Source organism: Pteropus vampyrus, unplaced genomic scaffold, assembly GCF_000151845.1.
Source record: "Pteropus vampyrus isolate Shadow unplaced genomic scaffold, Pvam_2.0 Scaffold205, whole genome shotgun sequence".
Taxonomy (NCBI): Eukaryota; Metazoa; Chordata; class Mammalia; order Chiroptera; family Pteropodidae; genus Pteropus; species Pteropus vampyrus.
The window spans coordinates 2,244,278-2,257,569 of NW_011888986.1; the positions used below are offsets into that span (position 1 = coordinate 2,244,278).

Genomic DNA, 13,292 nt, shown 5'->3' on the forward strand with positions numbered 1-13,292 from the left:
ATATTTTTTTTTTTTAGTTATAGTTGGCATATAATGTTATATTGGCTTCAGGTGTACAATATGGTAATTAGACTTCTATATAACTCACAAAGTTATCACCCCAATAAATCTAGTACCCCTCTAACACCACACAAAGTTATTATAATATTATTGGCTATATTTCTTATGTTATGCTTTCTATCTCTGTGACTATTTTGTAACTACAAATTTGTACTTCATAATCCCTTCCTCTTTTTTCACTGACACCCCCCGCCAACAACCCTTCTCTCATCTGGTAACCCTCAAAATGTTCTTTGTATCTATGAGTTTGTTTCTGTTGTTTGTTTATTTTATTCTTTAGATTCCACATATATGTGCAATCATTTGTCTTCTTTTATCTGACTTATTCCACTCAGCATACTACCCTCTAGGTCCATCATGAAATATCTTTTTTCATCTCATTACTTTCAGTCTGTGTATCTTTTGATCTGAAGTGAGTCTCTTGTAGGCAGCATATGTAAGGGTCCTGTTTTCTTATCCTTTCAGCCACCCTATCTTTAGATTGGAGCATTTAATTCTTCTTCATTTGAAGTACTTATTGATAGATATGTAGCTATTGCCATTCTTTATTTAGACTTTTGAAACATATTATTTTCTTCTACTTAAAGAAGTCCCTCCAAAATTTCCTATTATACTGACTTGGTAGTAATGAACTCCTTTAGCTTTTTCTTGTCTGGGAAGCTCTTTTATATGTCTTTTGATTCTAAATGATAACTTTTCTGTGTAGAGTAATTTTGGTTGTAAGTCCTGGGTTTTCATCACTTTGAATATTTTGTGCCAATTCTGTCTGGTCTGTAAAGTTTCTGTTGAGAAATCAGCTGACAGTCTTATATGAGCTCTCTTGTAGGTAACTAATCCTTTTCTCTTGCTGCTTTTAAGATTCTCTCTTTGTATTTAACCTTTGGCTTTTTAATTATGATGTGTCTTGGTGTGGGTCTGTTTGGGTTCATCTTGTTTGAGACTCTCTGAATTTCCTAGTTTATTTCCTTCACCAGATTAGAAAAGTTTTCTGTCATTATTTCTTCAAATAGATTTTGGTAGAAGTTCCTTTTGATCATCACTTTCCCTTGTCCAAAGTAAGTCTTTCATTATTTAGTGAGCAAACTTCCAAATAAATGTTCTGTGCACATATGTAGCACTATGTGAACATATAAACATTTATAGTTGTACATAATGTGCTATTTACTTAATTTGTAAATGGAGTCATATTGTGTATTGTTATTCAAGAGCAAAGCTTTTTAATACAGAATGTGTTAATATTAAATGCAGAAATTCTCATTTTTTTTTTATTGCTGCATGGTCTTTCACAGTGTAATTGACATTGTTTGGTCTTTATTGAGGAAATTTAAATTGCTTCCAATTTTTCAGGAATACGTAGAGTGTTGTACTAGGAATCTTGCTATGCACTTCTGTATCCTTCCCAATTACAAGTATTCTTCAGCACACATACCTATAAGAGGAACTGCTGGGTATTTGTAGCATAAAGGATCACTACAGTAACAAACAAGTCCACACTGTCAACAATTACATTTTCCCTTGCTCCCCTTGCATAAGGGTCCAATGCCTCCTCTATTCCCAGGTGAGGCTTAGTTCTATATTTTTCTCATTCCAAGTCCTAGATGATAGGGCTGCTCTGTTCATAATATGGATTTTCATGGCAGAGAGCATAAATAAGAACCCCAGAAGAAAGCTGTGGTGCTCCTTGTTATGGGTTAAATTGCATCTCTCCAAAATTCTTATGTTGAAGTCCAACCCCAAGGACATCAGAATGTGATTATATTTGGAGACAGGGTCTTTAAAAAGGTAATTAAGTTAAAATTAGGTAGACCCTACTCCCGTATGATTGGTGTTCTTCTAAGAAGAGGATATTAGAACACAGATACTCACAGAGGGAAGACCATATGAGGATACAGGGAGCAGATGGCCATCTACAAAACAAGGAGAAAGGCCTCAAAAGAAACCAACCCTGCTGACACCTGGATCAAGGACTTTCAGCCTCCAGAACTAAGAATAATTTTTGTTATTTTATCTGCCCAGTCTGTGATACTTTGTTATGGCAGCCTGAGCAAACTAATATACCCCTAATGCCACAAGACTTAGCCCAATTTCTGTGGGGCTGGGATATGTTCTACTTCCTGTTAGTCCTGTTGCTAAAGGAGGGCGCCCCACAGTAATTAGTATGAGATGACTTAACACACAATGCCCGACACTGGGCAGGTGACCTGGACAGCAGTTTGTTAGTCACATATACCTCCAGTCTGGAAAAGGAGGACACCACACACCATGTAGGACCACATGGGAGAGGAATTGGGGGTAGAGTGAACCAGCAGGGCTGTGGGAGGGTGTATTTGTAATAAGAAGAGGATGAGGTTCCCCCTTGTTCCTGCAGGAGGATGTGATTGGCTTGTTTAAATAATCCATGGGCTGACAGAGAGGTGAAACCTATTTATTTGAGGGCTGAGTGGGATGCAGCTGGTCTGGCTAATAGCGGACCTAGCCAGGTGGGGAAAGTTTCCTGCAGTTTGGGGGGCAGTGTACATCTATTGAGAGCAGGGAAACTCATGGTTAGATCTTTGGGGCCCAGTGAGGCTTGAAGATATCAAGGCAGCACTAGAAATTTTAAGTCTTACAATACAGGATGTGCTCCTGACCTAAAGAAAATCCTTGGAAGTCTCATGGCAGTGGACAGATATGGGAACTCCTCTTACAGTAAAGCAGGATGAGTGCTGATCAGCAACAATGCATTCTACTCCAAGTTCACGCATTAAAAACAGAGATACCTGCCAAAATGCTGCCCCCAAGGCTGCACCAATTTATTGTTTTCTCTAGTGTGTTATCAAACAGAGGAAGTCAACCTGAGAAAGATAAAATGTTACACCATAGATGTTTTAAATAATTTCCATGATTATTAGTAAAGGTGAAACTATTTTTATATATATATATAGGCCATTTGTATGATATACAAATGTCCATGTCCTTTGTCTAATTAGCTACTGGGTTGTTTATCTATTTTTTTCACATTTCAAAAGTTTATTTGCATATTATAAAATTGTGCATTCCAGTAATTGAAACCATTTGAACAACAACTATACACACACACAAATACGTGTGTGTGTTTGTGTGTTTGTGTGTGTGTGTGTGTGTGTGTGTGTGTGTGTGTGTGTGTCGCTCTGATTAAATTGCATTTTATAGCCTGCAGTACACCTTGGCCCAACTTGGTTTTTACTCTAGATTTCACTGTTGTCCTACCCAATTCTTCATCCAATATGCAAGTGCTTTTTCTTCCTTGCCAGCCAGACAGGCAGATGGGAGAGGCAGGTGCAGCCTTCATTATCAGGAGTTCTTTGATGTGAAAAGGGGCAGCACATCATTTAAACTTGATCCAGTCTTTTCGCATCTTACAAAGTTAAACAGCTAAAAGAAGTAAAATAAGAAAGCAATGCTTGTGGAACATACAGTGCACATTGGTGGTGCATGCCTCATTACAGTTCTCCTGCTTGCTTCTCCTGTTCAATTGTTTCTTTTGAAGACAGTGGATTTTTCTCTTATGTTTCTGTCTTCTTCAACTTTGACTTATTAAATTTCTCAATCTCAGCCATATTGGGTTTGTCAGGTTATGGAGGAAGCAGAGTGAGGCAAATGAATGAGTGAGTCCGATCTGATCAGTGGTGGTAGCAGAGTGCCCTGTTCATCTATTTTTAAAAGTTGATTTTAGGAGTTAAAGTAAATATGTATCTGAATATAAATCCTTTATGGACATATTGCATATAGTCTTTTGTAGTATAGTAGTTTTGAATTTTTATGTAGTCAAAGTTATCATACTCCTATCATTTCTGTGCTTCATATCTTTTTAAAAAGAAGGTCTTTTCTACCCCAGTTTTATAAATTGTGCTTTTATACTTTTAAAGTATTTTTCTATGTTTATGCCTTTAAGAGGAATTTATTCTCATAGGATGTGAGATAAGGATCTAACTTTCCATTGTAATTGTTCCAGGAATCTCTATTTCATTCCATTGTTTCATGTACCCAACTTGGTGCCAATATTTGAATTGCTAGGATGTGTGTAATGTATCATGTAATGTATGCGTGGTTAGTCATGTTTTTATATTTAACAAGAACATTTTCTCCATTTCTTTTTTTGAAAACTTTCTTGGCTTCTTTCTTGCATTTTCTTTTCCCAATAAAGTTTAGAATTATCTTGTCCAGTTTCATAAAATATCCTCACGAGGGTGTATTAAATTTATAGATTAAGCTACAGAGATTTGAAATTGTTCAAGGACAGGATTTTGTATTGTATTTTTTTTAAAAATTGGCGTGGAGAAATATCTAGAAGTACTTTTTCTAATTATTCAGATAGTTTATATTATTTGTGGATTGGCAGAGTTAATATTCATAAGACTAGAGAAATCAGAATCAGTGAGTAGGTTATGATAATGTAGGTGAACAAATTCAATATTTTATGGCAAGTGTTCTTTCTAAATTTCAGTGAATAAATACAACTTTCTGTAAAAAACATTGTAACATTCCAAAAAATTATTATAGATAACCCTTGAGTATATGGATCACCAAACTTTGTAGTTATAAATTAAATATTACAGGAGCATTCTACTTTTACCTATTAAACATATAAGAAGAAATGTAGAGAGGAGCACAGGCATCTCCTCTTCCCGCCATGGTGTGTGCTCATGCAGTGATATCAGTGTACTCCAAAAACAGGAGTCATCTGGCAAAATATCACTTTGTCTGCTGTGTTCAAGGATCCTGTTCAACCAGATATTGTGAACTTTGTTCACACCAACTGGTGCAAAAACAATAGACAGCCCTATGCTGTCAGTAAATTAGCAGGTCATCAGATTAGTGCTGAGTCGTGGGGTATTAGCAGAACTGGGGCTCGAATTCCCAGATTTTGAGGTGATGAGACTCATCGTTCTGGCCAGGGTGCTTTTGGCAATATGTGTTGTGGGGGCCACATGTTTTCACCAACCAAAACCTGGTGTCACTGGCACTACAAAGTGAACACAGTACAGTATTAATATGCCATGTGCTCTTCCCCGGCTGCCTTGGCCTTCCCTGCACTGGTCATGTCTAAAAGTCATCATATTGAGGAAGTTCCTGAACTTCTTTTGGTGGTTGAAGATAAAGTTGAAAGCTACAAGAAGACCAAGGAGGCTGTTTTGTTTTTTAAGAAACTTAAGGCTTCGAATGATATCAAAAAGGCCTGTGCTTCTTGGTGAATGAGAGCTTGTAAGGGCAAAATGAGAAACCATCATCGTATTCAGTGCAGGGGACCTTGAATCATCTGTAATGAAGACAATGGTTTTATCGAAGCCTTCAGAAACATCCCTGGAATCATTTTACTTAATGTAAGCAAACAACAGTTTGAGACTTGCTGCTGATGGGCATGTGAGCCGTTTCTGCATTTGGACTGAAAGTGTTTTCTGCAAGTTAAATGATCTGCATAGCACTTGGCATAAAGCTGCCTCCCTCAAGAGTAACTACAACCTTTCCATGCACAAGATGCTCAATACAGACCTTAGCAGAATCTTGAAAAGCCCAGAAATCCAAAGAGTCCTCCAAGTACCATGCAATAAGATTCATCTCAGAGTCCTGAAGAAGAATCCATGGAAAAACCTGAGAATCATGTTGAAGTGAAGCCTATATGGAAAGATCATGTGCTGGAACACCATTCTTTGCCAGGCCAAGAACCACAAGCTCCAAGTGGATAAAGCAACAACAGTGCTAGAAGCCAAATCAGATGAGAAGGGGGCTCCAGGCAAGAAGAAGACTGTGGTGAAGTAGAAAGGAAAGAAGGCTGTTGGCACTACAAAGCAGAGAGGCCTTTGGTGGGAAAAGGGGCTGCAGCTCCCAAGAAACCAGCTGAGGGGAAGCCACAGAAAAGAAACTCATCACAGAAGAAAAGAAGCCTGTGGCATAAACTTAAATTTGTGTTTTTCTATAAAGGTCAAATCACTTTGGATAGCTAATTCTGAATAAAAATATGATTAAAGAAGCAGCGAGGAAAAAGACATGTAATTATATATAAGTTTAAAATTAAGAATCTTGTCTCTTTTATCTGTTATCACTTGTTGATTTTTTGAGACCAAATAAAATCATTTTTTTAATTTTCCTTGTCTCAATTACTTGCTAAGGATCAGCCTTTAGTTAAAACCACAAGAACGACGATTCATTATCTCAAGATTTCTCACTAAATACTCCTCAAACTCATGAGTTAGGGTTCCAATTATGATTTTCAACAAAAATGAATCTAAATTTTTGGAGTTCTATTTCTACAATGTTGAGTCTTAAACTCTTCGAGATCATTTATCATTTACAAAGACCTTTTGTATTTTCAATAAGCTATAATTTCTTTCATATGGATCTTGCACGTTTCTTGTTAGGCTCTTAGGATTTTATAATTTTTGTCATTATTGTGAATGGGCCTCTTTTTTATCCAATACATTTAAAAATGTATGTAAAGATATTTATTTTTATACATATATCGTTTGATAATTACACTAAGATCTGTTTCTACTTTTAATACTTTTTCAATAGTCTCTTGTCTTTTTAGTTAAATAATCACACATTCATAAACAAATATTTCTTTCTCTCTTTATTTATAACATGGATCCTCTGATTTTTCTTTCTTCTTCCACTGCCCAGAACCTCAAATATCTTATGGAAGAGCAACAATGACAGTGATTGTCTTGTCTTCCAGAATTTAATGGGAATTCTGATATTTACTTAAGTGTATAATTTGCTAGAAGTATCTGCCAGACACATTCTTATCAATTTAAAAAGTTTTTTTTCTGATCAAAGTTTATTGATTTTTTTTCATCTGAATCTTGGATATGTGTTGAATTTTATTTTATTATCAATTAATATGGTCATTTATCCCTGTTTTAGTCCCTGGTTTATTACCCTAATAGATTTCCTAATGTTAAACTATCCTTGAATTCTTAGATACACTCTACTTGGTTGTGATATGGCTGCAGAGTAGGACAGTTAAAGGCTTCAGAAATGTCACTTCTCACATTTTATTGGCCAGAACTAGTTTCTTGGCTACATCTAACTAACTTCAAGAGAGTAGAAGTAGGAGACGGATATTATTGACATAATGTCTGTCATTTGGAGACCTCATTTGTCATCCAAACTAGAACCCTTTTGGAAATGAAAGAGGGAGCAATTAATAATGGTGCTGAGATGATAGGAGTGTTGAAATTTTAATACTTACATTTGTTATTTTTTGGCCTGAATGTGTATTTACTTTGATGAATATTTCTCCCCACCCCCAAATTCAGGTCTGCCTGGAACCTGTGCATGTAGCCTTATTTGGAAATAGGGTCTTTGCAGGTGTCAAGTTAAGATGAGGTCATACTGGAGCAGGGTGGGCCCTCCTCCAGTGGCTGGTGTCCTTGTAAGAAGAGGGAACTCTGGACACAGACCCGCACAGTGGGCAGCCTGCCCTGTGAAGATGGAGGCAGAGAATGGAGCAAAGCTGCCACGAGCCAAGGAACACCATGAATTTCTGGTCAGCACCAGAAACTGGAAAAGAAGGAAGGATTCTCCCCTAGAGCCTTTGGAGGCAACATGGCCCTGAAAACACCTTGATTTTGGACTTCTGGCCTCTAGAACTGGGAAAAATATATATATTTCTGTGGTTTTAAGTCATGCAGTTTGTGGAACCTTGTTATGGAATCCATGGTAAATGAACACAGCATGCACAAGGTTCTCTGCATCAGAGACTGAGTCGTTTAAACCTCACAGTACATACAAGGCATACAGCACCTTTGCAACCCCTTGGCCCAGGCCATTACCCTGAGGCAATGTGAAGTAAGCTGGTGGGAATATTTCCTACACAAGTGGCAGGACACTTTGTAGAGGAGGGACAAGGGAAAATGATTTTTCTCTGCTTATAAAGGAAAGGAGGCAGCTGTTCCCACCCTTTCTGAATATCTCCTTGGAAATACAATGGGCCTGACTCCTTAATTAATCCTTTGCTATATAAATAAAATCTCCAGGAGCCAAAAAGCTGGGGGGGCGGGCAGGAAGGGGGAAAGAGGATTTTTAGACTTTAAGAGTTCTCTGGGTTCTGAGGCTCACTCTTTCTTATAATACCCGTACCTAGGGAGATAGCTACTCTCTTTTTGCCACCGTAGGGGTTTAACCTAGGGACCTAGGTTGGTCTGTGACATTTGGCCTTCATGGAGAGACAAGTGAAGTTTTATTATTTTTTCAGGTCAAAGAAATTAACTAGACAAAAGCTACAGATGTATTCTCGTGGCATACATGGAGCATCAGAAGGCAGGGCTTTTACAGGAGCATGGGAAATGCCACAGAGTGTAGCCTAGGAGTCTCCTGGGAAAACCAGTACACATGGTCACCCCCTCTCAACACAGGGTGCAACATAATAAAGCTGGAAATTAACTACATCATGAGTGAGCACACACATACACACACGGACACAGAAACACACAGGTTAAAGATTCAGACATTTATAAATTATGCCAGGGGAAGAAATGTGTCAAGAAGACAAATCGCTTTAGAAAACTTCTGTAAGGAGAACCTACAAAGCAAAGCTACCAACTTTGAATTATTGTATTATAAGCAATAATAGTAAACAAGGAATGACCTAAGCAAAATTTTCTTTTAAAAAAATCAACAATGGGCAGCTTTTCTGCTGGAACCACCATCTTCCAGTACTTCGCTAAAATGATCAACACAAAAGGAAGAGTAGGCACTGCTCTGTGTCCTGTGAGGCTTTTAGAAACATGGAGTTGCTCCTTTTGCCATGAACACGCAAATCTACATGAAAGATGATGGTGTAGACATCAAGGGAATGGGTATTATTAAAAAATAAACACTCTACCAGTGATCCCACGGCAAAACTGAAGGGTTGGCAGTGTACCCAGCATGCCGTTGGCATGGTTGTAAACGAATGAGTTAAGGGCAAGATACTTGCCAAGAAAATTAACGTATGTATTTAGCATATTGAGCACGCTAAGAGCCCAGATTGCTTCCTGAAGCATGTGAAGGAAAATAATCAGGAAAAGAAGGAAGCCAAAGAGAAAGGCACTTGGGTTCAACTGAAGCGCCAGCCTGCTCCACCCAGAGAACTTTGTGAGAACCAATAGAAAGGAGCCTGCACTGCTGGACCTCATCCTCTCTGGATTCGTGGCAAGCAGGCTTAAAAAAAAATAAGACTGCTGGACTGTAAAAATGTTTCTTGTAATTGACTAGAGAAGTGTGGTATCTCTACCCCCAAAGAAATATTTAAAGCAAACTTTGTTCTAATTTATTGGGTGATGTCTTCACTATTCAAATTTAATGGTTTTTTCTTTGTGAAAGATGTAAAGTGGTTTATTATATAACACAATTGGTTAGGAAACTGTCAGGTATTATTTATAAAATATTTATATGAGTTTGAAAATAGTCCTTCTAAATCACTATAAAAATTTTTTTTAAATGAAAGGTTATCTGTTGCATTATAGTTAAGTGCAGGGAAAGTTGGTTACTCATAATTGTATTGTAAATTAAATAGCTATGTTTAAAGATCAAGAACTTGCCTTTGAAGCCTGCTACTTAAAAATAGATTGTTCCAAGCACCTTGTCCTTTGTGAGTTACATATTAGTTCTGCATTACTTTGACTTTTCAAGGAACAGGGTTCAGAAAACAATAGTGTCAGTGATAATCTAGAAATAGAATACCTTTTTTATTTCAACCAATGGTAAATATTTATATAGCAGTTAATATGTTCTTCAGCTTTCTAAGTGCTTTACATAATTTACTCATAAAGATTTGGAATTAGTACTATCTTGCCTATTTTACATAAAAGGAAGCTGAGGCACAATTAACTTGCCTAGCGTTACAGGTGTAAGTGTTAGGCAAAGATTCAAACCCAGGTGGTCTGGCTCAATAATCAGGTCTTAATCACTAGTGCTATATTGCCTTCTATTAATGGAAACAGTTAGAAGCTACTTTTATCATTGGAGCATATTTAGGTTATTCTGTTGCTTCCTGGGTATTTTTACTTAGATGTGGCAAACATCTCAAATTCAACATATCCAAAAGGGAATTGATCACATCCAGGGTATTCTGTGATACCTGTAATAATAACATAAATTTATTTGAAATGGAAACTTTGACTTCTCATATTAAACATTCTTTCCCCTCTATTAGACTTGAGGACAAGAACCTGTTCATTTTTATAACATTACACTTTTATAACTGATTTTGAATCTCAGTCAATGCCTAGCTTAATTCAATGAATGATGGTTATAATTGCCCTTAAAGATTAACCTTAACCATCTCTGTAAACACCTTATTGCCTAATATGGTCAAATTCTGAGATACTGGAGGTTAGGACTTTAAAGTACGAGTTTGTGTCTGTAGGAAAGGGGACACGATTCATCCCACAGCAGAGTGGGAGGGCTGACCTTGGTAAGACCTGCTCCCAGACCATTAAATCCAGAGAGAGGATACTTCCTTAACATGCTAAAATGTTTATTTACTATGGAAGTAAATAAAGAGCACCCAAATGAGGGCAAACAAGACTATTCAGAGTTTGCTGTAGTGAGGAAATCAGCCACCATTGCTACGTTTGGGAGACTCTCAAAGAAGTGGGAAACTTTATGTGCACAAAGGGGAAGGCTCAGGTGTGCCCTGGTGGAGGCTGTGGCCCTTGGAAGTGGGGGCGGCTGACTAGAAGAGGGCATCTCGTGTTTGGTTAGAGGAGCATATTTGGCTTTTTCTGGTTGGTCCAGAATTGGAATAAGGGACAAAACTTAAGGAAGCTGCCAGTCTTGAATCAATTCCCAACCATTTGGGGCCAATTGTTATAGGATTGTTGTGCAGCTTCTGGGACTGTTTGTTAGAGCTAATAGGCTGGCTTCCTGGGCTCGACATGAGCTATTTTTGTAATATTGTCCTGAGGCTCATCTAGTTAACAGGGAATGAAGTGGAAGATGTGAAACTTGGTCAGGAGAAGGCTAAATTACCACTGGTTACAGATAATGTGATAGCACACATGAAGATACAAGAAAAACGGCAAACAAGTTCACATAAAATCAATAGCAATTCCACATAAAATAATATCCAGTTATAAAATAAACTGGGAGAAAAATATTGTTCATAATATCCAGACGTTATTAGAAATAATATTAGTAAGAATTATATAGAAGTATATATGAAGAAATACACATGAGGGATAAAACAAGTTTTGAATTTTAACACATGGGATAATATTATGTTCTGGGATAAAAATACAGAAAATTTAAAATGTTAACTCTCTTTAAATTACTCTCCACTTATAATCACAATGAAAATTTTACAAAAGAAAATATAAGTACGATGTAAGCCACAGGCCGCTGTGTTTTGCTGGGACTGATTTCATTGGCAATAGCAAGTCACAGATACATGCATGTCACAGTTGTGATGTATTTCTCAAAATATTCAAGCTCATCATCACCTCGAAGCTGTTTTTCTAATGTGTTAATAAAGAAGTACATATATCACTATGCCACAAATTATATTTTTAAATTGTATTCCAATATAATTGGTTTCCTTTGTAAATCTAAGTATTTTATTTATTCATTAAATTATTCTGGAATGGGGACTGAGGCAGATCATATTTTCCAAAGACAGTCACAGCAATATTTTTCATCCCACCAGCTCTTCTATGGGTGACTGTGTGAAGATCCTGTCAGGGTAACCTCTAATTCCCATCCCTTGAATCTGAGCCAGTCCCAATGACTTCTCTCAACCAGCAGGATGTGGGAGAGGCAATGATGCCTGACTTGGGAGGTGAGGCCAGAAAAACCCATGCAGTGTTCTCCTGGGTCTCTTGGAATGTTACTGTTTCTTGGGACCCAGCCATCAGCTGTGAGGAGCCCAAGCCATGTGCCGCCTTTTAGTTGACAATCCTAACTGAGCCCACCTTCAGCACCAGGTGTGAGTGGAGAAGCCTCCAATCCATTCTCCAGTCTTCCCAGTCCTGCCAGCTGAGGCCCCAGACATCCTGGAGTATCTTATCCAAACCACTGACCTGCAGACCCATGAACATAAATAACTAAATGATGGTTGGTGTCTACCACCATGTCTGTGGTGCAGAACTGAAACAGGGTCTGTGGGCTTCACCAAAGTGGTCTAAGACAAGTGCAGCTCTGAACCACAGTATTCCTTGGCTCAGTCCGGAGGTGGTGCTGTAGCAATCTTGACCCTGCCACCTAGTGGCTCCTGCAATGCCCAGTGCAGCTGCAGATCTGGGCATCACTAGCAGCTGCAGGAGTCCCAGCAGGTGTGACAGGTGCAGGAGCATGCCAGTGGGTTAGTAAGTTGCTCTGCAAGCATGGTGGTATTGATGAAAGGGGAGTCCTGGTGGCCTCACAGTTCTGGCCAAAGTAAAATCCCACACTGTGCTTATTCTTGACTCGAAAATGGAGGCAATGGGGAGGAAGGGCCATGACCCCTATGGAGGTGGATACCTAAGTAACTGCAAGTCTTGGCTTCAGACCCATGGGAGATGGTCACCTGTGGTGTCTCCACACTGCAGAGGAAAAACAGAGGCTTAGAGACTTGCCCAAGCTCACAGGGCTGGCACAAGAGCTGCACACTCAGTCAGTGTAGTCTGTAGAATGTCATCAGAACATTTTTTTCCTTACATATCGACTAAATAATTCCAATTTTGTCTTGAAGAATGAACAAGTGAGAATCCAGCAGAATTGCATCTTATAAGAGCTGCATCTAGAGTGAGAGTGTAATTAGAACACATGTAGAGTAAAATCACTACTGAAAACCCCTAACACAGGCTTACCCCACCAGGAGCAGGGTCCTTGCAGCACAAAAGCCAGGAATGATAAGGCAAGATATTCTTCTCCCATCGTTTTGATTTTATTGTCAGCTCGTATAGCTAAATTTTTTCTAAGTGAAATGTGTACATTATACAATTACTCTGTGGTCAGGAAAGTTTAACCAAGAGGTGGCAGGGGAAATGGACCATGGGAGCAAGCCAGCCCTGCCTGGCCACAAGCCATGGGGAAGTAGCCACAGCCTCAGTCGTCCTCCCCAAGAATGGGGCTCCACTACCCTGTTACTCAGACATTCTCTAATTTCAAAGGGTGATTTCCAGGCCTCCTTTCCATGTTCTAGTTAGAGCTTTCAACTCCAAAATCTCTGTGTCCTTTATCATGTAATTAATCAATCACAGACTGGTGTCATCATAAGAAGGGGCAATTAGAACAGACTATCATTGAGGGAA

At 38.5% G+C, this 13,292-nt stretch overlaps 1 pseudogene; it reads left to right on the forward strand.

Moving 5' to 3' along the window:
* Positions 1-4,687: 4,687 nt before the first annotated feature.
* LOC105300261 lies at positions 4,688-5,974 on the forward strand (annotated as a pseudogene).
* The last annotated feature ends 7,318 nt before the right edge of the window (positions 5,975-13,292 follow it).